Source organism: Mus musculus, chromosome 1 (genome assembly GCF_000001635.26).
Source record: "Mus musculus strain C57BL/6J chromosome 1, GRCm38.p6 C57BL/6J".
Lineage (NCBI taxonomy): Eukaryota > Metazoa > Chordata > Mammalia > Rodentia > Muridae > Mus > Mus musculus.
This window is the reverse complement of record NC_000067.6, coordinates 62,903,404-62,929,698: the sequence shown is the minus strand read 5'-3', so window position 1 is coordinate 62,929,698 and position 26,295 is coordinate 62,903,404. Positions and strand designations below refer to the sequence as shown.

At 44.3% G+C, this 26,295-nt stretch overlaps 1 long non-coding RNA gene across 2 annotated transcripts in view; it reads left to right on the top strand.

The window, feature by feature from the left end:
• Gm35252 overlaps window positions 1-23,523 on the top strand; it is a 50,419-nt gene extending 26,896 nt beyond the window's left edge. Inside the window, exons 4-5 of one of the 2 annotated variants that reach the window (XR_373451.2) lie at window positions 22,393-22,501; window positions 22,613-23,523. This is a non-coding gene — a long non-coding RNA (predicted gene, 35252). Of the gene's footprint in view, window positions 1-22,392 lie in introns of both variants that reach the window. The other variant, XR_865480.1, reaches the window with a different exon arrangement.
• Window positions 23,524-26,295: the final 2,772 nt, after the last annotated feature.

Below are 26,295 nucleotides of genomic sequence, written 5' to 3'. Positions count from 1 at the left end.
CCTCGAAGTGCCTGTGGCCTGGCTGAGTTCCCCAGGGAAGAGGCAGGAACCTGAGGCAGAAGGACTGGTCCGAGGTCCTGGGTGGGAAAGGCTTATCTCTGTCTCTCCTTTCACAGCTTCTTTATTCAATGAGCAACGCTCTTGTCCCTACACCCCTCCCTCCACTGCATACACTGATTTCCTTGGGTGTCTTGGAAGCCCTGTCCCTTGTCCCCCTTCCCCAAACTTTATACCCAGCCTCTGTTCCAGGGCAAACCCCTCCTGATGGATTTTGTTTTCTTCACTTTTCTCTATTTCCCTTCTCTCTCCTCTATTTTTTGGGGGGAGGGGGTTTGGTTTTGAGACCAGGGTCTTATGTCTCTCAGGCTTGCCTTGAACCCTATGTAAGCAAAGATGATCTCCAGTGTCTGGTCCTTCTCCTCCAGCACTGGAGCTGGGATTATAAGCATGCATACTTTATGTGGGATACATCCGGGGATTCATGCTTGTTAGACAAGCACTGTACCGGCTCAGCTACAGCCCCACCCTTCCACATCCCCACCGACCCTTCTCTTCCTCACACTTAACTGGTTATAATTTTAAAAGGCGATGTGTACTTATTCATAGATTTAGTAAGATCCGAGGGGGCACTTTTAAAGTATAAAGGGAACAGCTGCAGATATTGATCAGTGAGAGAGCATTTGGAGAATATTCACAAGGAACTAGTTCTGACTCTGGTACTAAAACCAAACCAACTGAAAACGGACTCTAAATTTCTTTACTAGTTTTCCTTAGAGAAAGAAAGAAAGAAAGAAAGAAAGAAAGAAAGAAAGAGAGAGAGAGAGAGAAAAAAAGAAAGAAAGAAAGAAAGAGAGAAAGAGAAAGAGAAAGAAAGAGAGAAAGAAAGAAAGAAAGAGAAAGAAAGAAAGAAAGAACCAAAGCCAACCAAAGATTAAATTATTGGCTATCTGTCTATCTATATTGAAAAGTCACTGGAGTTGAGAAAAGTGATGAAGATAGTAGTTGATAATCAAAAGGTATTTTAATGCATTGGTATTCAGGTTGTAAATAAATATGCACCTGTTGGGAGTGTGGGAAATACAGCACTGAAATAATATCCATGTACCAGCTACCATGTAATGAACTTGTGTGTCTGAGCCTTTTCCTGGGGTCCTTACTTCTCTTGAGGAGCAGAGGCTGGTGAGAGTGAAAACCTGGCCAAGGTGCCTGGGAGGAAAAGGGGTGTGGCTGGGGTCTGATGTTTAAACCATCAGCTCCAAATCCTGTTCTCTGGGCTGGCTGAGTTTTAACTCAGAAGGCCATTCCAGTGGGCCTGGGTAGTGTGTCTGGCTTTGACATCCTTCCTTATGGATAGAAGATTCAAGGTGTTCCTAGGATTTTAGTCCCTTTCAGGTTCTGGAAAAGGGAGAAGTCAGACTTAGGAATCAGGGGGCCCAAACAAAGATGCCGTTGTAGGAGCAATGGAAGAACAGTTCTACAGGTCTTACCCTGTGAGAAGTCAAAGGAGTGGCCGCTGCCCACGCAGTGGGAGGAGCTGGTGGTCACTTCTCACTGGGCCCTAGAAATTAGTGAAAACAGTTCCAATTCATGAGGGTTGTCTGTGGGTCAGGAGTTAGGAGAGGAAGTGGGTGCCTAAATTACAAAGGTTCACCCCCAAGAGTCAGCCCAGTGAGCTATTGTCAGGCACATGCTCCACAGTGAGAGAACAGAAGCCAGTCTCCCTGTATCTGTTGGCCAAGATTGGTCCTTTTGAGCTTTATTCCACTGAAGTGAGCATCCCTTTTCTCAGTGAAGTCTTTCAAGCAGCCGCAGGAGGCAGTGGCCGTCTCTTCAGGACACTTGAAGGACACCAGGGAGCCGGCTGGATCTGTCACCCCATACCTCTCTTAAAAAATAGCTTGGTAATAGAAGCTATCCATATTCATTGTAGAAAATTTGGAAAACATAGAGGACAACCAAGAAGGAAATAAATTATAACTCTTCTTCCCCTGATACCTTTAATTTATTCCCTCCAAATGGAAATCACAGGAAAATATTCTTAAATCAAAGTCTTTGCATAACAAAAGCCTTCAGGTTGATGGTCTCTCTCTGGTGGAAGGCAGCAGGCTTCCTCTCAGCATGGAGGCAAAGCCCTGTCTTCACATTTGGGCTGCCCTTCCAAACAAATCACCTTTGTCTCACTGGTAACATTGTCTAAGATTAAAAAACTGGTAACATTGTCTAAGATTAAAAAAAAAAAAAGACTACCTTGTTGGTAAATCTGTAGGTGGTATCAGAGAAACACAGGGGCACAAAAATAGAGACATCTTTGTTTCTACCACTCTCCTCAACAACCCCCCCCACCCACCCTCCAGCTTTTTTCTTTTTAAAATCTGTTTCTAAAAATAATGTTTCCCTGCTCTGCTCTTCCTGGTAAAGTACAAATCACATTTGAAAATACCCTACTTTTTATAGGCAGTTTCATGAGTGGTTCTATAAACATCCCTCAGAGTGCCTCTTCCTGTCCTCTGTGGATGGCTTGGGATGTCAGCAGAGACAGTGAGGTGGGCGGTGATGCTGAGGCCAGCGCTGGTCTGCCCCCCAAAGGAGCAGGTGACCACACTGTGCTTGACGAGGGCTTCCTACTCGTGGTCGTCCCCAAAAGCGGTGCAAAATGCTATCAGTCCTTTTAATGCTTGATTTTAAAATATACAAAGCTAACATTAACAAAGAAATGATTTCCCTTATCCTTCCTGTTGATCATGGATGGTAAATCTACCACATCTTTTCATGCAGGAGACCCGTCCTTTTTATATTGTGACATGGTTGTTTTCATTTACACACGGATTTGGCTACACCTTGCTCTCCTGGGACGAGTGTGGCCTGTAGACGCAGGTTGGATAGACCTTACAAGTTTAGAAAGGTTCCCTGTGTTCTAAAATCAGTTTCACTAACTTTAAACTATGTGATGGGGCTGGAAGATGGCTCGGTGGTGAACATGTTTGCCATGCATGCATGAGGACCAAAGTTCAGATGCCAAGAACCCAGGAGAACGGCAGACTAGCTAGCTGTGACTCCCCTGAAATTCCAGCAGCAGAGACAGGAATTGCTTGTGGGGAAGCAGGCCCAGGTGAGCTCTGGCTTCAAGTGAGAAACACAGCCGCCTTGAATAAACAAGTGAGAGAGGAAGACTCTCAAAGGCAGCCTCCGGCCTGCACATACAGGCACACGCACGCACGCATACATGCTCGTAGGCATATCACATACACAGGAGAAAAACATGACTGTGAAGATGTCTTATGCACATCATTAAAAAGTCCCCCGTGCACTGTCTGTCACCAATGGCTTCAGAGTTTCTGCTTTCGTTTCTGTGACCCGCCCTGTTGGTGATACAGCGTTCTTTCCCAGAACGTCTGTGAATAATTCACAATGCTGCCGTCCGTGTTCATTCTCAACGTGTGTCTTACTGATTCTTTCTTAGTTACATTCTTATAAATATATACTATTTAAAACTTGCTGTTTGAGTTTCCTACATGTATACAGTGCATTTTTAATAACTTCCATGCTCACAGATTTAGAGGTCTCAGGCCAGACTTCCCTGGTTCGTTGCTCTGGCCTGCAGTAACACACAGCCCAAATCTAAGCTACACAAAGCGTCATTTAAAACTTAAATAATTTCTGTCTGCCCTTGGTTATTCAGGAATAGAATTTTCACATTTTGATTTGTCTTCAACAACCCTGCTAATAATTTTAATAAATATGAAAAATATTGTGGTAAACATAACAGTAATTGTCTTCATGTAAAATCTGTTGGGCCTTTAGGTCAACTGTTATATTAACTACTAGTAATGGATGACAGCTTAATTTATTCTTTTTTGAACTTCAATAACAAATTCTTCCTGAATAAACATTTATTTTTTGCTTGCCTTACTGCTCTGGCTGGGACTTTAAATTCCGTGCTAAGTAGACACATGGCAGAACTGTAACTGTTACTTTAATTTTAAATATGGCATTTGCTATAGTTTATTATGGTACAGTTTTTGTCCATGAGAGAAATCCACTTTTCTTCCCAGTTTGTATATTTTTTTTCTGTTAAGTTTTGTTAAAATATTCTGTCTATGTAGGCAATCATGTGCTTTTCTTATTTAATTTGTTAATGTGATGAGTTGTTTTTTATATATACATTTGCGTCTCTTGTTTGCTCATCTATTGAAAAACGTATTTTTTAAAGTATTTAGGGCTTTTTATTTATGCCTATGTGTGTACATGTGCACCCTATGCATGCCGTGCTCATGGAGTTCACAAGAGGAGTTACAGCTAGCTGCGAGCAACCATGTGGATGCTGAGAACTGAACCTGGCTCCCCTGTGATGGCGTGAGGTTAACCATGCACGAGGCGTGGCTGCTAACCATGGTGCCCTCTCTCCAGCCCTTATATTTTTTTTTTTATTATTGACATATATTATTTGTTGCACAAAGTGATATGTTTCACAATACCAGTTTAACTAACCTTTTAAAAGACAGGTATGAACCTCAGTTTTGCAGATAAGAAAAATAGGGGTTAAAAGAGATAAACTGCTCAGGGTACACAGCTGTGTGTTAGGTTTAGATTTTGAGCCTAACCCTGATCTATTCCCAAGGGCTTGCTCTTTGTACTGTTGTCGCCCAAAATATGTGCTCTTCCAGGGGAGGGCCAGATTAAAAGAGATATGTGTGTGTCCATGTGTGTATGTGTGTGTGAATGTTTGTGTATTTTTATATATGTGTGTATATGTGTGTGTGTGCACTTGCATGTTTGTGTGAGGGTATGTGTGTTTATATGTGTGTGTATAGCTGTGTGTGCACTTGCATATGTGTTTGGGGGCACTTTGGGTGAGTGTTAATAATGTAAAGGAGTCTTAGAAGTGTCAGTGCTATTGGACTGGCAGAGTTTGGTTGCTAGGCATGTGGGAGAAGAAGGGAATCGAGAGAGAGAGAGAGAGAGAGACAGAGACAGAGACAGAGACAGACAGAGAGACAGACAGAGACACACACTCGGAGATACAGAGAAAGACAGGCACAGAGAGAAACACACAGAGACAGAGACAGAGACAGAGACAGAGGGAGACAGAGACAGAGGGAGACAGAGGCAGAGACAGAGACAGAGGCAGAGGCAGAGACAGAGACAGAGGCAGAGAAAAGAGATGACAAAAACAAAGAAGGTAAAACCTCCTTAGCCGTCTTTGGGATGGATCCAAGCTGATGGGGAGCTTGTGCTTCTAGCTCTGGAGCTGGGCTGGCTGGTTAACTAGCTGAGTCTGCTGTCACTGAGCTAAGGTCTCCAGGCTGGAGCTGCCCCTAGCTCTGGAGCTGGGCTGGCTGGTTAACTAGCTGAGTCTGCTGTCACTGAGCTAAGGTCTCCAGGCTGGAGCTGCCCCTAGCTCTGGTCTCTTGGAGACACCCATCCATGTCTTGGTGTCTAATATTCTGAAGGACATTTATCTGAGGGGACAGGGAGCACACATGCAATTAGGGAGTTTACTCTGCAGACGTGGCTCACACAGTTATGGAGGGCTTTTGCCATCTGTAAGCTGGGACTCAAGAAAACCCGAGGTGAAATGGAGATAAGGGTCTGAAGTCTGAGAACCAGGGAGCTGATGGTGGAAGCCAGAGCCTGGGACCAGCAAGAGATAAGATGGAATGTTCTGGCATTAGGAATAAGGCGGGATATGAATTATTCTCCTGTATGCATGTCTCTCTGCCTGTCTGTCTGTCTGCCTGCCTGCCTGCCTGCCTGCCTGCCTGCCTGCCTGTCTGTCTGTCACTCTCTCCCTGTCTCTGTATGTGTGTCTCTCTGTCTTTCTGCATCTCTCTCTCTCTCTCTCTCTCTCTCTCTCTCTCTCTCTCTGTTAGGCAACTTCTCCCAGCCTGTGTGTGTTCACAATCCCTAGTTGCTCTACTTTGACCCTCAGCAGGTCTACACGATCACGGGGAGGGGAAGGGCAGCCTATTTTCTGAGTTCATTCATTTCCATCCAGACCACGAATTTGTCTTCCATCACAGGACACAATCAAGCACAAACAAAAAGCCAAGGAAAGCATTAATAGCCGGAATAAAAGGTTGGACTCTTTTCCTCAGGACCTTTCAATGCTAATATTTTTGAATTTTAGAGATAATTGGTTTTTTTTTTCCTGCTTTCATTGTAAAGATGGAGGTTGGAAATAACATTTGATTATTTACCCAGTGTGTGTGTGTGTGTGTGTGTGTGTGTGTGTGTTTAAGCATAACTTACTAGAAACTAACAGCATGAGGTTTGCCCCTGTTTTTGAAGGCCCAGTCCTTCTCAAGCCTTGCATAGGGGCATTTCTAGGGAGACTTGTCCATGAGAGGTAGAATATACATTGTCAACCAGGCCCCGGGTGCACCTGGCCATGCCCACATGAAGTACCAACTCTGCTGAACAATTATCCTGAGGTAGAAAGTTGACTTGCTGTCTGGCACACAGGCAGGCCTTTGCCCGCACCTCAGTCAATGGGCCAGTGACCAACACCCCTCTGTCACAGCCCTGACGTGACGTGGGAGTCATTTTCCCATGATATGAGAAACGGGCGGAGGCATGAGATAGGAGTAAGAAATGACCAGACAGAACGTCGCCCTCAGAATCTGCTTTCTTCCCCTCTCGTGGGTCTCAGTCTTTGTAACCGACAATTTGACAGCAGCTGCCTGAGAACCCTACAAATCTCAAATTTGCTACTAAGCAAAAGAAATATATAAATAAATGGAAAACCCATCATCAGCTCCTGACCTCCTGACCCAGTCTTGAAATGTGTTGCAAGTATGCTGACTCTGGGGTTGCTGGAGCTAACAGTGAACAACATCACCCCGGCGGGCACACCTGGGCCGGCGGCTGGGTTGGCCTACGCATGAATACGATTCCCAACCATCCTCAGGTCTCAGATCTCATGATGCCCTCAGAGAGATAAATCCAAGACGGGAGGAGGCTGAACACATGGGAGAGAACTCTGTCTCCTTCTGATGTCCACTTTAAACTTGTGATAATAATGACAAGGTCCTAATTATATCTGGACTCTTCTTTTTCCTATCTAGGATCTCTGAGAGCTATCAGAAGCTACAGTCAGTCCCATTACTCATGATCTAGGTGTTCAGCTTTAATTTAGAAAGGCGACGGGAGGGGAGAATGGTACACAGGACAAGATGCCCAGTGGAATAGCTGCTCTCAAACCAGAGTGATGTCAGAGTTGCCTCAGGGAAGTTTACAATAATGTTTTATGAGTTCCTTGAGAATTTCACATATCTACACAATATATTTTGATCACAATCATCCTCCATGGGCCCCCCACCCTCCACTTTTTCCTGATTCACACCCCTTCATTCCGCTCTCATCCTGCTTTTTGCCCTCTTTTAAAGATTTTTATGTTTTAAGTTACCCACCAAGTCCACTTTGTGCTGCCTATATACTCATGGGTGTGGCAATCCTTGGAGTGAGGTCTGTATGTTAAGGGCCACACCCTTAAGGAAAACTGGCTCTCCCTTAGAAGCTGCCATCTGTCAGTAGCTCCGGAGCTGGGGTAAGAGCTTATAAAAGAGTCTAGACCAAGTTCTTCTGAAAAAAAAGTGAAAAAGATTTCCAATTGCCGAATTGAGGGTAAATATTAAAACTTAAAAATTTCAGAATCTCTGGACTTTTGGGATTTTTTTTCATTCACTTTTAAAGAGTCTTCCAAGGCGATTACCCAGGCCTTGAGCACACCAGTTGAGTCATAGACACCCTGAGACAGGTTGAGAGCCAGTCTCTGCCATAGGCATGATACATCATAACCAAAGGGAGGGAGTGTCCTGGTCACCCTAGTGCCAGAGCTTTCTGTGCCTTCTTTGTCATATTTGTGTCCTGGACCATTGAGGGGAAGGCGGGCCTTTCCCAGTTAATAGAAGGCCTGCCTAATGCAGGCACTTCACACATATTAGCTTACGCCGGCCTTCATACTACCCTACGAAATGGATATAATTAATCTAATTTCACATATTAGAAATGATATAAGCCTGGGGGAGATGAATTTATCCAAATCATGAAGGTAGAGGGGGTGAGCTGGAGTTGAGCCCACTGTAACAAAATTGCAGTTGCCTGTGCTGTGTGAGTGCAAAGTGCCTTGGGTTCTCTTGAGGAACACATCTGACCAATCAAGGCCCACATAGAGTAGGCCTAAGAAATCTGTAATCTGCTCTAGGGAAGAAATCGTATTAGTCATGGTGGGTGTAGTGGGGCCTCTACCTATGGACTCTGTGGGGGTCTATAGTTAATCTTTGGGATCAGTCTGGTTTTTGCAGGGGCCAGACTGATGAAGAATTAAATAGACATGACAGGACCATCCTCTAGACTTAGGCTTTCCACAGCATATACACAGTGTGAGCTACATACCTAACTAAAAATGTTTAATAGCCATATTTAAAAAAAGTGAAAAGACAGGACATTAATTTTAGTGGTACATTTTATCTAATTCAACCTGTTAAATATTTCTTTAATTTTTCTTTTTCTGGAGCCAAGGTTTAGGATCAAACTCCTGAGTTGAAGTGATTTCTGACATCAGCCTCCCAACTTGCTAGAAACCAATGCATACCAAATGTATTTACTTCTATTAAAGTATTTTAATGTATAGTAGTAGAAATATTATTGACATACTTTATAATTGGGGTGGTAATAAGTATTTATATTTATAGTAAATTCCAATTCAGGCATTAACATCTTAATCTATATTTAGATTCCATACATTTAAAGTTACAACAGTAGGTATATATGATTAAGTTACTTCAAATCTACTTAAAGCTTTCTAAAACATAAATCCTGTCTGTTTAAAAACATTTTTTTAAGCAAAAGAAAATCAGCTTTTTGGTGACACTGACATTTCAAGTCCTCAATGACCCTATGTGGTCAGGCTACCAGCAACAGGTGGCTATAGCTCTTTAAGAAAGACCCCCTCTTAGTTGTACCCCACTCCTAGTGTGATTTTATTCCTTATTATCATCTCTAAGAGCTAGCAGGTGGAAGTTTCCCCTCAGGCCATAGATGCACTGTAGGGTTGTGCTAACTTCTATCTGTCCGTATTGTATACTCCGTGCCTGAGGAAATGAGCACTGGGAGGCTCCTCAGTCTCGTGAGACCCACTGTAAGCCTGATGTTCCCCACTTGTCTACACAGGGTGCAGCAGTGAGGGGATGCACTGTAAAGGTTTATCTATGCCCAAGTGGACTATGTCTACACCAGACCTTAAAACTGGTGGCTATCCTCCCCTCCCCCAGCTCCAGTTGTCAGAGAAAATGGTCAAAGATCCTTCTGAGAAAAAAAAAATGGGGGAACCAGAAGTACAGCTGCTAGCTGGCCATTGATTGCTGGTTCACATAAACCTGTAACTACTATTTGAGACACAGAGGCTGGAGGGTTGCCAGTTTGAAGTCAGCCTAGACTACACAGCAAGGCCTTGTCCTTTCAAACAAACCAAAATTAAAAAGTGTGTATTTATTGTGGTATTATAGGAGCTTTTCTCCTGGGGACCCGACTTCTTCTTAGCCAGTGGGGCCTTGGTCATAAAAAGGAATATATTGAAACCATTTGTCTTGGTATCCTTGTCCTCCACCTGTGACTTCTTGAGTTGGCCCAAATTAAATGGTACCTTGTTGCCTGCCTGCCTACCTCTTTTCTTCATAGTATTTTTGTGAACCAGCTACATTGTCTCATTGTAGGTCAAAGCCCTGTGTCCTCCTTGTCTGTTCTTGACATTAACAGAAGCTACCTGGATCCTTGTGGGTCGGAGTTGACAACGTGTCTCTGTTGTCTTGGACTCCTCTCACACCATCACATGGGGGTGGGGGCTGGATCTGCAGTGGTTCTTCCTGCTGTTAGCCTTGGTCTAGGAGAGCTGCCAATCTATTCTCGGGTGGCACTGATATCCTCACAAGCACACCTGAGAATCCAATCATCTTTTAGATTCTTTTTTTTTTTTTTCCGGTTACTTTTTGTATGTCTATTGTGGTAGCTCCCTGTTCCTGTGTGTGTGAGAGTAGGTGGCATATTCGTGTATATACGGATATAAGCATGCTGGTATGAGTACACAGAGGCCAGACAAGGACATCATGTGCCCCGATCTATCATTTCTTCCTCATTCCCCTGAGATGGGATCTTCCATGGAACTGGAACTAGGTTTGTGGCCAGCAAGTCTGAGTGGTCCTCTTGGCTCTGCTTCCTACAGAGTGTGTGGGTATTCAGCCACCGATGGCATTTTGTGTAGGTGTTGGGGATTAAAATTCATATTCTCATGCTTGGGTGGCAAACGCTCCTATTCTCTTCACCATCTTCCAAGCCTCTACTTTCTGGATATTTTAATCTCTTGTTCCACCGCCAGCCCTGGGGACGCTGGCATTTCCATCTTGATTAGCATGCACGTTACCTCTTCCATTCTTTTAGGAAGCATAGGTGTGAGCTTACACCACCTGCTAGGGTTCCTGTCATGGCGACACATTTTTTTTTTTTTTTTTTTTGAGACAGGGTTTCTCTGTATAGCCCTGGCTGTCCTGGAACTCACTTTGTAGACCAGGCTGGCCTCGAACTCAGAAATCCACCTGCGTCTGCCTCCCAAGTGATGGCGACACATTTTTATTCTGGGAGAAGATCCTCAAGTTGACACTCTTCTTCCTCCAGCACATTACTCCAGCCTACTAATCAAAGACCTCCAAAATATGACTCCGTGTGCGTCCTGCTGCTCCTGCTGGTGCTTTCTGGCTAAACCTTGGAGAGTCTTAGCTCTGCAGTTTCATTTTCTCTCCTAGCAGATGTAGCCTATCCTAACCTGGACTGTACTAAAGCTTAACTAACCCTAGTTAAAAGATCATTCATTCATCAAGAAGAGAGGTGGGGGAAGATCTTGAATGGGACACTTGGGGCCTTATAAGCAAACTTTCAGAGGTCTCAGTGATGTGGTAGAATGTTATTTCCTCATGGGGCAGGGCGCCTGTTTTGTAGGCTCAGAAAGTTTGGTGTGGAGTAGATGAAGCCAGTTATTCCTAGCTCTTAGGTCAGTGCCTTAGTTGTCTCTAAGCTTAGCTCTGACCTTAGTAAGGTAGACATTTCTTATTTTGGAGCCTAAACTTGGGCTCAGTTACCCTGGCGGTGGTGTCTTGGCCCTAGTCTTCAGTTTTCTTTGATCTTCCAATGCAGGGGATGAAGGACTCTTTATATGTTATTGAGAGGCCATCTGGCTTCCACACTAACTTTTAGGTGGGTTTAATCTTCTCAGCCTTTTCTATGTCCCGCCCCATCAAGAGTATCAGTGAAGCTAAGTAGTAGCTATTTCACACTTTATAATTCCTATTGCAGCCATATATATCCAATGCTTGATTCACAGGGCCTCTGAATAAATCTAGGATGCATCCCAGAGTTTTACTAGCAGCTGTCTTACTTAATAACTGGACTGGACAATTTTGCCAGGGACTATGATTCAACCAGTGGGTCCTATGGTCTCATTGCTAGCCAGAGGAAAGTGTCACAGCTCTGAAATTCCATTAACTTTCCATATTTTCTCTGACAACCTGCAGTTGCAGTTAAGTTCCCTGGGAAGCTGACTCCAAGACAGTGTTCAGCAGGTAGGATCTCTATCAAGGAGACCCCTAGAGAGGGCTGAGAAGGATGAACAAAGGAGGAACTTGAGCTGGGATGTAGATGGAAGGTCAGCATCCGATGAACTCTTTGAACAAAGCTGACTTTTCAGGATTATACAGAACTATGATGTCGCGATGAGGTCACTGTAATTCAGAACTGCCCAGTAATTGGTTAAAGACTAGTCAATGGCACTTCTAGCAAGATCTTCATTAAAGGGGTTCTGAGTTGTGCAACCCAATGCCCACCACGAAATCCACTGATTCTTAAAACCATTCTAAATGAAGAACGAAGGCATGTTAGTGTGTATTTTTAAATGGAATACACACACACACACACACAAACACACACACACACACACACACACACACACACACACACACACACACACACATCTACCAGAGGCAATGACTTCTAAGATTAGAACAGGTATGTATTTGTGTTTCCTGCTAAATATTGACTTTTTAAAAGAAAGGGTTATTATGTGTTTTATATGCAAGGTCTTAAGTAAATAGCCAAATGTTTAACCTCAGACAATAAATGTATATAAGACTTGTCTACAGTGGAATATTGAAGTTTTATGATTAGCCACCTTGGATGGGTAGAGAGCTATTTTGGAGTGAGGTTGTTGGTCATGAGAGTACAAAACTGAAATTAGAATTCTCCTCTCCGTTGGCATTCTGGCAAATTAATGTAGCCAGTTTAAACGAGGCTACATTAAATAGTGCTGGCTGTGATTCCGGATGTTAAAAGAACTGTATGGTGACCAAGAGGCTCTCTTGTCCTAACAAGCTGATAACTTGGAAGGTAAAGACTCCAACAGCTGAAGGTGTACCAGGTCATACTTTAAGAAGTATCTGTAGACTTTGTTTTCTTGGCTGAACATCCCCAGGCTGATTCTCGTCCTTCTGTGGGAATTAAGACCAGGTTGGTGATTGTAGGTTAGTGGGCCAAAGTCAGTGACGGCGTTATGTGCTATTGATAAAGTCGTACAACCTGATGTCACCTTTATCACCCGGTCAAGAAGGAATCCAGCCCTGCCTAGTAAGTGTTAGAGTTTACAAATGATGATTTACATCCGCACTATTCAGTGGAGTAGCCACCAACCACATATGGCTACTTAAATAGCAAGTAAGATTAATTACTGTTAAATGGAATTACAAATCCAGTTTCTCAGCTGACTAGTCAGGTACATAATAGTTGACACGTGACTAATGCTTACCTTACTGGATAGAACGAGTTTGCTGCCATGCCTAGCTCTTTATTTCTCTTCTACCTATTCTGATTCCTCGAACTACAGCAGCCAGTAATTTCCGTGAAAAGCCTGCTGTGCAGACTATCACTTACCAACCACAGAGAGGACAGAGAAACATGATGCGGATATGGAACATTTGCATTTCCGTAGAAAGTTCTACTGGGTGTCAACGGCTTAGATTATCACTGACTCAGATCGTTAGAGCAAAAAATGCCTTCTTTATTTATTAAATGGGGACACTGGGACCTGTGAAGCTTCTAGGACTGGGATCACAGAGTCTCAGATCACTGGTTCTTTGTTACGGGCTTCTCTCTGCTCATAGACTTGTGAGCATTCTCTAATATTCCAAGGAACTATAGAATGCTATCTATGTATCTATCTATCTATCTATCTATCTATCTATCTATCTATCTATAATCTATTTATCATAGCTATCATCTTCTATCTATCCACCTATCCATCTTTACTTCTATCTTCCAATTTGTCTATCCACTGTTTCCCATCCTCTAACATACTTTACTTTAACTCCACTCCCTCCCATCCCCGCCCCCTGCCCACTTCCCCCACCGCCCATGTGGTGTGTGTGTGTGTGTGTGTGTGTGTGTGTGTGTGTGTATGTGTGTGTCTTTCTTTCTCAGGAGATAGGATTTTACTCTATAGCTCAGTTTGGATTTAGACTCCAGATCCTCTTGCCTCAGCATCTGAGGGCTAATATTATAAGAACGTGTTATCATGCCCAACTATCTATTTTTCTTCTACCTGAACTGGTTGCCAGAACTGTGGCAGCCAATGAGAGACAGTTTCTGCCGAGTATCACTTACAACTACAGAGTAGACATAGAAATGTGATTGGTACAGTGTGGTACAACTGAGGTAGGAGCAAAGGGCATGGAGCCCAGGGGATGCAGCATGCATTCTATCAGAGAAAAAATATATGATCTGATGCTTGAATTGGAACCTGAAGGATGAACAAGAGTTTATTAGTTAAGAAGGAAGAAATGGAACTCTAGGAAGATGGAGCATTGTAAGGCAGGGTGTGGAGGTGTGATGTACAGCAAGTGTAACAGCAAGTACCCACAGTGGATCAAGTGCGGCTGCAGGAGGGTGAGAGGGGAGGCCTTAGCAAGGGATAGAGCTGGTGGAAGAGTTGGGACTGTTGTGAGGAGTCTGTATGTCAGGTGGACAGTCGTGGGCTTTATCTTGCAGACAATGAAGTTATGGAAATGGAAGAGGAGGGCATGATTGATCTTTATTATAAAATGATCAATCTTTGGGGTGTAGAGAATAGAGCAGGTATAGAATGGGTTTGCATTCATCTAAGATGGAGTAAAATTCTTTTCTTCTTTTTTCTTTTTTTTGAGACAGGATTTTCTCTGTGTACTCCTGCCTTTTCCTGGAATTCACTCTGTACACCAGGCTAGCCTTGAATTCACAGAGATCTGCCTGCCTCTGCCTCATGAGTGCTGGGATTAAAGGTGTGCACCACCACACCCAGCTGGATTAAAATTCTTAAACATAGCAAACTAATCACACCAATGTTTTCTTTCTGGAGTTAAATAATAGTTAATATCCCTCCAAAGAAAAGCTGTGAGCACAACTCCTTGTTCTCCGTTCCTCTCTGACCGTATTACTTACCTTTCTTCAGCCTTTTCCCAAATCACACCTCCAGCCTCAGATTACACAGGTGGCAGAAGAGAATCAAGGGGAGAAACCTGGAAGCAGTCATCGACACCATCTCAGATGTGGGTGACTTCTGGGTCCCTACTGTCTCCCATAAACTTTGTGAAGTGCCACATGGCTATTTCAGGGAGTTGGAGTGCCAGAGCTCCGCCCTCACTCCTGCCTGGAAGAGAGCTGACATCATGAATGGAGAACGGCCCCACCCTCCACTTGATTTTCTGCAAGAAAAGTTTAGGGATAGAGCTGAGTGGGATGTAAAGAAAGCACTTATCCAATGGAAAAAAATTTAGGCCGTGTTCCCATCTTCTTCTCCCAAGCAGAGAATGCTTTGTTGGGCTAACAGTTACATTGGACTAAGAGCTATGACAATATGCAATTAATAGAGCGTTTCTTTGTAACAGATAATAGTCAAAACATCTTGAAGCCCATTCACAGGGACAACTTTGAAGGAAGCGTCAGCTGTCCACACACACATCGAACACTGTCATTAAGGCCTCTCCGGATGACAGCAGCTATAGTTCATTATCCTGGGTGGTAGATGTGGGCTGCTCTAGTCTTTAAATTTTCTTTTGGAGAAAAACAATGTCTTTTAAAAACTTAATTTGCAACACAACACGGGCAAATAAAAGGAAAGGGATGTGGTCTGGTGCTTCATGAAGGAGCCCGAAAGATGAGGGGCTGTGCTCAATTTCTGACAGCAGAGTGATTTATTTATTTATTTTTTAAAAGCCACCCTTACAGTAACTGGATACTTCCAAGGGCCAGCTGAACATGCATTTCTCAGTAGAATCTTACATAAATGAATGAAGTCTTATCTTTACTTGTGGGCAAACATGTCCAGACACATATTTTTAGGTCCTTGTTTCTTTCTCAATGATGAAAACGGTCCCAGGCTTTCCATTTCAGTCAGCATCAGGCATCGTGGCTGGTCTAGTGCCTAGTTTACCCCTCTTCCTTACATAGTAGCTCTGTTTCATTATTTCATTCAGGGTTACAGTGTGCCTACTTAAAAACACCTCCCTTTCTGGGTGGGCACATGTATTCAGGTTTGGGGCTTAAGCAACCCAGTCTTGGCCAATGAGATGTAAGAATAACCTACCCAATGGGTTTCTGGACCTGAGAGAGTATTTGTAGGGTGAACTTAGCTACCGTGGACTTTTGCTCATCTTTTTTCCTTTCTCCTGCTTCTCGCCTGAAACACAGAGGAGCAGTTGAGAAGAGGATGAAGAAGCCAGCCTGCCATTCCTCTAGGTGCTGAGGCCAAGGGTCAGCAGGAGAGTTTCTAGTTTTAGTGGAAGATAAAATAGACATCAATGTCAAATTGTACCCTGAATCGCTACCTTGTAGTACCTGTAATTACAGTTATGTGGTGCTGGGAGCTGAAGCTGGATTTTCTTAAGAGCAGCAAGTAAATTATTATTAATAATTATTAATAAATTATTTCTCCACCCAACAGAATTCAAAAACATTTTAAAAGATTTATTTAGTTTATTTAATTTTATGTGTATGAGAGTCTTCTCTGCATGTATGTATGCACACCCTGTGCATGCCTTGTCCCTTGGTGGTCAAAAGAGGGGGCCAGATCCCCTGGAACTGGAAATATGTTGGTTATGAGCCACTGTGTGAATGCCAGACAGCGAATCTGGATCCACTGGAAGCAACTGCTCTTAACCTGGGATCTCAGGTACTGTTAGGCAAGGAAGGAATGTCTGCGGACTAAACCTGGTGGTGTTAAACATTATTATGCTCAGGATTTTGTGGGTTGGGAATTTGGGTGGGACTCATTGGGAGTGGTTTATTTCTGTCCTGCAATTACAGGGAGGGCTCACTTGGTTGGACATGCTGGGACAGTTCAGTTGGATCCATGTATCCGAGGCTGTGAATCTGACACTTGGCTTTCTCAGTTTTGTTTTGTTTTTTTCCTGTTTAATATTATGTCTGCCTTTGCTAGGGTTGAACTGTGTTCTGGTGTCCAAGTTGTAATGGCTGGAACCCTGCGGGCTGGTTGTCTTTCTAAGGTACTGGCTTCTCTGAGGTGAACCTTCTTCACAGTGGAAGCTACAAGCCTCTATGGCCTCATCTTGGAAGTGCTTCTGAAAGCTATTGGTCAAACAATAGAATTCAAATCACAGCCAGCTCAGGCTCAGGGAATGGAAAATGCACTTCATTGCATTGATGGGGAAAGAAGCAAATATTTTTGTGGTTGCCTTTAATCTAGTGCAGGTGTCTTACTGCTCGCTCTTGTAGGCATCGACTCTTAGCTGCAACCTTAGTTGGGTTTGATGATCTGTGCTTGGGGGGGGGGGTCACTCTTCAGTTCTGAATGCCATTCATAAAGCATAAAAGATTAACTGAAATGGAGGAACCAATGCAGGCAGAGAATTTAAGGCTCCGATTTAAATGCCCATGAAGCTATAGACATAAAACAATAAACTACAATTACCTTATGGGTGGCTCTGTTATTAATGCCTGTCATCTGTATGGAGGAGACCTAATGGGACTCTTCTCCAAACTCACGGAGAAGTCACAGGAAAATGCTCTGACCAGGTCCTCTCCTCCCCTCCTCTCTCCAGCATTCTGCTCCTATGTTGTCTCTTCTTAGTGAGTCCTATGTAATTTTGGATGGAATGGGTCACATTTGGCTTAAACATAAAAAGTTACAAGAATGCTCAATTTCTGCCTTCCACATTATTTGAAGATCCTACAGACATATTCAAGTTTTTTTACTTTTTGATATCCAAAAATTGTATGTGTGTGAGTGTTTTGCTTACATGTATGTCTGTGCCCTCCATGCATGCTTGGTCCTTGCTGGGGCCAGAAGAAGGCACTGGACACCCTGGAGCTGGAGTCACAGAAGATTGGGAGCCACCATGTGGGTGATGGGAATCAAAGTCAGGACGTCTGAAAGAGCAGTCAGTGCTCTTAACCACCGAGCCGTCTCTCCAGCCCCTCTCTCCCCCACATATTTAATTAAAAAAAAAAAGTTACAGAAATTTACAGAGACCGTATAATCAATATCCACAGCCACAGTTCCCTAGCATTTACATATCAACATGCTAATCTGTTTTATGGACGGTTTTTAAATGAAAGAAATAAAACATTACAGGGAAAGTGAATTATTTTTTTGATAGAGTTGTTCTCTCCCACACACCAGAGGCAGCCACTATCATGAATTTTGTGGGTAGGATGCTATTTTAAGTACTGTTTTCATCAACAGTTTTACAGACAGCTCCATTTTTCCTCCTTTCTAATTTACTACTGCAAGTGAAGTCTAAGGAGGCTAAGCCCTCTCAAAATTCTCTGCTGCTTATTTATTTGTAACGACCGTCTCCTCCTCTCTTCTCTGCTATCGGGGGAGATTATTACTGAAGATTCATTCAGTGGAAGATACACTTCTGGGAGGAGGCACCTGAGAACACTTCTCGTCTGAACAGAAACTATGCATGATCCTTTCTGTACTGCCTGGACCGTGACCTTGAGTGTTAGCGACTGTGATTCTGTACTGAACAGTTTTGAGGCTCCACACCCTCACCCTTTGAACTCTAGGAACAGAGGCTGCAGGGCTTTGTTACAGCAATACAAGCATCCTGCCCTGGCCAGCTCTTCAGTGTGAATGTCATCTCATTCCCACAGACGCAGATGGCTGATACACAGCTCAGGACCTGGAGTGATTCTCAACTCTTATCAGACTCAATGCCCTGCTTTATATCATTTATAATGCTCTATATCCTCAAACACTGGACTCCAAAGGTCACAATATTGCTTATTTTCACTTAAAGAAGGCAAGCATCCCAATAGGTAAAGCCCTAGAGAAAGAAATCTTGGCAGTGTCTGGGGGCTGGGACAGTGGGAAGGGACTGCAGAGCAGAATCAAGGCTCTCTTTTGGGGTAATGGAAATAGCCCAGGGCCTACATGGCTTTGTGTTGCACACCAGTGTGGATGTGTATCTATGCCACTTAGCTGTAGCCTTTAACTAATAAACTTATGTCACATAAATTTTCACTTTAATAAAAAAAAAAGAAAGGTTTATAGACTAAGTGCCATTTTAGAATACTCTGACTACTAAAACCATGCAGCCATGGTATTTACCTGTAAATCCATGTGAGGATCTAGGCTTGAATAAATTATGAGCAGTTTAAAGTAGCATTCTCTGGCATTGGACATTCAAAAGCTGAGCTGCATTTTGTCATTTTGGACAATCCCCTGCATCACAGAGGGTCCAGAGTCTATTTCCTGAATGTGCCCTACAGGGGTAGGGTTAAAGTTGAGGACTTTGGCCCAGGGGTGTGACTTTGTCTTCCTAGTTGCTGCTCCAGTCCCCACCTGTCCCACCCCCATCTCTAATGTCCGAGGACCGCCTCACTATCTGGCTCCAGGAATGGCCAAAGGGCATCCTTTGTGAGACCTGGAAGGCGATGCTAATGTATTAAATGCTTTTCTCGTTCTAAAAGAGCAAGCCTGGTACATGTCTCCCAGGTGGACAATCTTAGAGCTGTTAGCAGACACCGGCTTAGCGACGTTGCTACATTTTGTTTTTGTTTTTGAAGGCACCAGCCGCCAAAGCTATAGTGCTTCAATATGCTGTTGCTTTGGCCACCTTTCCTGAGCTTGGGGAGATGTGCTACTGCTAATGCTGTTTGGCGGGGAGGGAAACGGCTGCATGGCCTTTTAGAAACCACTTTCTCCGCTCTTCCTGATTCACCCTCTGCACGCACTGCTCTTGCCAGCCCTTGAGTCATTTATAAGGCCGCTTATGGATAGTTTGCCCCTAGTGATGCCACTCTGTTAAGTCCACAGACCCCCAAGGAAGAAATGCCTGGAGCAGTGCCCTTTAGGGCTTCTAAAAGGAAAATGGGCAGAGTGAGAACCAACAGAGACAAAGAGGGCTTGGCCAGGGCATATCAGAGCACACTCTTATGTGCAGAGCACATCCCTGCTCAGTGTGTTCCTGGGGAGGGCCGTTTCTGCATTGGTTCAGCTGCCTTGGGCTCAGGAGGCCTTGGCCAAGGAGACCCTGGGTGATGGAAGGCATCCAGAGTGGAAGGGAGATTGGGGATACAGAACCCCAAGGTTGCCCCAGAGCTGCCTAGGGGAGCATAAAGGAGGAAACTGGAGAAACCCGGGGATCTGTGAGTGATTTCCTCTGTCTGTCAAAGCTAATGCTTGTCTCAGATGGTTTTGCTCCTAGCCCAGCTTTCTGCCTCTCCCCATCATTTTCCTGAGATGTTTACCAGGAGCTCCAGGCCAGCCACGCGGCAGCAGCCTCATTTGTTTTTATTTAGTTTCTATGAATGTGAGCTGCTTTGCACATAAAAAGAACCAACTGCACGTTAACCACTAACCACCCAAAGCCTTGCGTGTGCAAACTCAGTCTTAGCTCATGCATCCTCATGCTCTGTGGGAGCCGATGGGGTTCAGCTATGTTCTCCTGGATTATACACACACTTCGGTGCCCAGAGAGAGCTCATCCCAGGTACCCCAGCTCTCCTTCTATCTCATGTTGTCTGTGGGACCCCCAATTCTCTCTTATCTGAAGTGCCTTTCTAATGAAACAGTGCACTTTTCCCTATCATGATTATAGTGTATATTCTCCCTAATTGGAATTGCCGTGCTAAAGGTCTGAACTCTGTCGCTCCATTTCACTAGTTATTAGATTTTTTCCCAGAAAGATGCATCCAACAGTGCCCTCAGCAAACTGGAGAATCTCTCTTGTTACCACTGGGTTTTATTTATTGAGACAGGGTGTTTCCTGGACACTTAGTGTCAGCAGGCAACCTGAGAAAAGCTGACTCACCAGACACGGGCCCTGAGCCTTGCCTTATGGCACAGCCGGCCTCCCCAGGTAGTTTCTCCAAATAAGGTTCCTGGCTCACCCGGGGGAGGGCACTTAGTATAAATGTAAATTCCAGGGACTTACTCCATTTTCCTGGATCGGAATCACCAGATCCTCAGGAGTATGTATTTTTAGTAAAAATTTTGGAATGATCAGACCACCATTAGGCAATGGTTATTTCAACTTCCCTTCCTCTCAGCAGGAGTCAGGATGGTACATAGGGATCTGTCTGGATGGTTCTTCTCAGGCACTAGAATGCCTCTCCTGTGAGAATGGTACCATCTCTAGGATGCAGACAAACCCACCAAGTCCAGGCTAGGCTGCAGATAACAACCAAATGGGTGGATCAGATTTTGCTGATGCTCCCGTAGGCGGAGCGCCTGGGCCACAGAGCAGGATAAAAACTCACTCTGGTGTCAAGAGCACTGTTCCAAATTAGTTGAGTGAAGTCGAGCAGCCCTAGAGAATGGCAACATGTGGCTTTGTTCAGGGAGGGAGCTGCGTGTGAGGCACACACGCCCACCCAGTCTCTTCCTGCCATGCAACCAGGCTTCACGAGCTGTTACAGGAGACAGGGATGGCACTGTCTGGGGAAGCCTGCTTAGCAAGAGGCTCACCAAGATAGATACGGACCTGTCTAGATGTTCCGCCCCACATGAAGGGGAACTGGTCCAGATTTGTGGGAGTGGCTTGAGTATGTGGAGAGCAGATGGGCAGGGCTAATTGCCAGCAGTGGCTTCTGGACAGAATTGATACAAGCCACCACAAGTGTCAGATGAGTAGCCCCAGGAATTCTGCCAGGCATGTGACAACCAGCGGTCCAGACTAAGGTGTGTTTATCTTGTGTCTTCAGATGCTGCATCACCCGGGACTCGTGGCTTTAGTCATGCACATCCTGCATCTCTTCCCTAGGCTCTACAATTGGCCAGATGCACACACTGGAGATTGCTGCCACTATGTGGTATCCTGGGCTCAGCTTTTTGCTTTTAATCCTGTATTTGGACTTTTTCTTGGGGTGGGGGAAGAGGTGTGGCATAGCCTTGCACATTAAACCCAAAGAAGGCAAGTGTGTTGTTACATCACTCCCAGAGACACTAATGCCCCGTCGTGTGTGGCTCCCAGCAAGCCAAGATTTTGGGTTGATTCAAGGAGGCAGTCAGGATAGCAATACTTCTCATCCAGGCCCAAGTCGCCACACTCAGTACAGCTTGGAAGTTCAGCATGTACGGTTCCCTTTCTTAATTCAGGAAAATGAACATCAATCTTTTTTTTTTTCTTTTCTTTCTTCTTCTAGCCTGACTCTATGTGTGATCATTTAAGACCAAAGTAGCTGACCCAGTACATGCCACAGTCTTCAAATAGCAAAGTGGCCCTGGGATGAGCACAGATATAGAGTCCTTAGACCTCAGTTCCCAAAGTGCAATTCCCAAGGGCTTGGATTTGCTTCTACCATCGAAACAAGGGCATATTATGTTTTCCACCTACTGGGCATACTGGGAGGGGAATAACTTAGCTCTACAAAGACCATGCCAGTACTGGAGGAAGTACCTCTGACCTCATTTATATGAACTCAAACTGCATGCCATCTGTGCTGCAAAACAGAGGGTGTGCCTCTGTGTGTGTGTGTGTGTGTGTGTGTGTGTGTATAGATGTGTTTCCTCAGAGAACACAATGGTAAGATTTGGTTAAGGACCGAGAACCGAAATAGAAACCATTTGGGAGGAACATCTATTGATCAGCAGCAAAGCCACATTTGGTGTCTGTTTTAAACAGAATCATTAATCATAAGGAATCAAAAGAGAATGGAGGCGAGGGCGAATGCTTCCCACCCTTCGAGCTCCCACTGTCGCCTTTCACAGCAACACAGTTTCTCACGCAGAAAAATCTGTTTTCAGTCTGACTGAAATGTGCCCCTTGAGTCATGAGCGTCTCTATATTTGTAAGGCTCTTCGCAGTTGACAAAGCATTTTGCAAATTTTTTTTCATCTACTTCTATCCACAGGGGTGGAATGACTTCACCCAAGACCGCACAGCTAGACACAAGCAAGCTGGATTGGAGCTCTGAGGGGTCCACGTGCAGTTCAGGATGGCTGCCTCTCCAAGGACCAAGGGTATTACCCTGTAGAGAAGTTGTTGAGCTCAAACCAGGAAAGGGTGATTTTTGTTTTTGTTTTATTTTATTATTATTATTTTTTTTATGTCAAGCCTGTTGTTGGCTTTAGGGAAATGGACAGAGGTACATAAAACATGGGCTCCAGGACTGGCAAACACAAATGGTCAAGTGACTTTTATATCCATGGACAATGAGAACATGAAGATACCAAAGCAGCAGATGATGGAGTCTTGGGATAGTGTCTTCTCCTCCCCACCCCCCATCATGCTGGGCATCAAGGCCAGGACCGTGTGCATAGTAGGTATACACTCTATCTTTGGACTACATCCTCAGCGTTGGCACAGTGCTTAGGAAAAATGATTTATCTGACTCATTATCCTCAAGAGCAGGTGTGTCTCCTCTACCAAAAATGGGCCACACCCCCATTCTTGCTCTCTGTATACTCGGTTGAAAAAGTCAGTGTCAAAATCCAAGAGCCAGCAGCACTGGTGTGGCTTTTCAGAGTTACTGCCATGTCTGGGACACTTGGGTCATCCTCATAACTCTAGAAGCTAATTATATTAATATTCATGGAGAGCAAGAGCCTGTGTAAAGGGGATTCAGAGTTCCATTGTCTCAGCGCACTTTGATATTAAATGAATAAGTAATGTGGATTACATCTAAATGAAATAAGCACGTCAGCATTGTTCTTTTTAAGTCAACAATTTGAGCTTTTTAAAAACACTCATTATTAAAGGTTACAGACGTATTCTTTTTTTCCTATGCTTCAATCAAGAATGTAATATTAATCTACCATTAGCCGAGCAATGCTATTGCTGTTTTCCTTACATCTGGTCCACTCTTATCACCTCTGGAAATAGGAGAAGAGTTAAGATTGCTGGAGTATTACTCTAGGCAAGCTTGCCATTCCTTTGTTCTTTTTGTAAGTGATTATGCATGTATGTCTGTCATTGTCTCCATATTCCCCTGAATTTCTTTGTACAGAGCTGAGCTGAGCAAATAAAGCAGGGCAAAACATGACACCTTTTTTTTTGTTTGTTTGTTTAATTTTTAAATTTTCTTCTCTCCTGTTTACCTTTACCACGGTGCCCCTCAGAGGCAACTAACCATGCAGGGCATAGACTACTTGACTGTACTGCGCGTGAGCTGAACTTCACGTCGGAACGCTGACTTCCCCACTGTTACCACTGACAGTGTGAGCCTCAGTGGGAGGAGGGCAGCCCTCCCTTCACACACAATCAGCACCAGCTGTAGTCCAATTAAACTCAACAGTGAACAGGTGTTCACAGTAATGACTTCCACACAAAAGCACGCTTCCATTTAATACCCTTTACATCCGATACACTAACAGCCCCCCATGAAAGGGGGTGCAGCAAAGGAGCTGGGATGCAGTGGAGGAGATGCGGCAACCCCCCAGACTCCTTCACAATCAGCAGCAGAAGCCCCAATTAGCCTCAACATTTCACAGGTGTCCGAAGGAGTTTTATGCTGAACCTACTCAAGTCAATCATCCCTTAAGAACTTCTCCGAAAACATTTTTTTTTTTCAAAACTTTTTCACATCCAGGGAACTCACGTTACCACCCCACGGCTGTTATTGCCACTACTGAGTGGCTTTCCGGAGTCTACCCTGCCTGACAGAATTGGATAGGAATATTAATGAAACTCATCAAAATTCCCCCAATACACCCCACCCACTGCACTTCTGCATCCTTTCGCATCTGGGGTAGGTGTTCCATCTGCGATCAAGAAAGTTGGGGTGCACTTGTGGGGGACAGATGCCTGGAGGGTCCTCACTCAACAATTAATGAGGGTCACCGTGACCTTACTGTGAAGGGAGGTCACTGGCAGAGCCCTCGAGCCACTGGCCACCAACACCACTGTAGGGCTGGGTTGCAGATCAGGACCCACTCAGAGTCCACTTCAGTAGGTCTTCCCTGGGTGGGTCAATAGTGACTAACTCTCAGGGAAGTTGGATGAGTGTGCAGATGGCATTTGTCTCCAGTGCCACACACTCCATGGTCACCAGCATCAACAGTACCACTTGAGTTGACCTTTTTTTGACTTTGTATTACAAGGACCATCCCTGATGAGGGAAGATGAGGAAAGGTGTCAGTAGTGTGGGACAGAGAACTTCAGTCAGAGGGTGAGGCCCAGTTTTCCTCCTGTCAGGTATAACTTGATAGCTCGTGCCAAAAGTTCACCTGGGTCAAGCCCAGTTCCAGATGTGGAGCAGATGCTGATGTGGGTATCAACTGGTGTCACCATGTTAGAAAACTAGTGGCTTTTTGAAACTGAAGCAAGGTCCACAGCTGGGCAGCTTCATTCTCAGTGACAGTCCCAGTCAGAGTAAGGTGGTGCCAGTCATCTCTGTCCCTGGGATTGCCCCGAGTTATACATTATGAGTCGATCTGATGCTAACCAATGGAATGTAGCCACTGGGATGTATAACTATGCCACGTAAAACTGTAACTTTGCTAGCAGATTGTGTAGCTCCAGGGTGTCTATGCTTTGATGCTGGCATCCACAAAGCCGGGAAGTGGGTACCTCTGAGCAACATCCAGCCAGGACCTGAATCCTTAGTTTATCCAGCTCCAAAAGGAATCATGCTAACTCAATGTCAAGCAAATCTTCCCCCTATAGTTGAGCCTTCCAGTCCTAGCTAGTTCCTAATTCTATCTGTTTTATGAAAGACACTGACTTTTAACTTGTCAAAGAGATGAGAATAAGTAACCGTGAATGCTTGCCTCTCGATCAGGAAACTTCCTGTTCCCAAGGACCAGGGAACATCATGGAAGAGGGCGAAATACTGTGAGAGCAAGGGAATGGAGAAGAGTACTGTGAGGTGCTGTGCACACTTTTGAACTTTTTTGCTGTGGTCACCTGCACAAGACCTGTGCAATGTCAAGCCAGCCAGAATTCCAACATGGATTCTGGAGGAACTCACAAGGGACAGTCATTTTTGGGGATATGTGTAACTACTGATACGTGTTGCCCATGGTCCAGCCAACAGCCCCCATCTGTATGCATACAGGTAGCATTGATTAGGCTCAGTGGGTTTATGTACATGAAGAAAGAAGTGGATGTCAAGTTAGGAGGGACAAGTGTTGAGGAGTGTAGGGGAGGGAATAAGAGGAGTAGATATGATCAAATACATGGTATGCATGTGTGAAATTCTCATGAAACAAATATAATGTTCAATGTAAGAACTGTAGAAACAGCATAAGCAAAATTTCGCATGCTATTTTGCCATCTCTACAGTTATATATTTTCTCTCTATATATGTTCTTAGAGTTAAAACTAAAATTGATAAATTGATTTTTGTTTCTGTACAATAGCCCTTGCTGTCCTGGAACTCACTTTGTAGACCAGGCTGGCCCCAAACACAAAGAGATCTGCCTGCCTCTGCCTCCTGAGTGCTGGGAATGAAGGTGTGTGCCATCATTCCTGGCCACATAATTGAACTCTTTAACTCCAGGGTTGGGGGTGGGGGGTGGAGCACGGTAAGAAAAAAGCAAAAACCCATTCATTACAGCAGACTCAGCTCAGATGTATTTGGAATGCTGACCCATAGTAAGATTACAAATAGGTGTTATTTTCAGAATTATGGAAATCAGCTACACAAAAATGGGCAATATATAATGTTTATAGATGTATACTCAGGGATATGCACAAGGATTTACATAGCAATATTCTTCAAACTATCCAAGAAGAGATTAATTCAAATGTCCACCAATAATAAACATTCATGGGCTATTGACACAGTGTAGGACTTGTAAGACAATAAGAAATT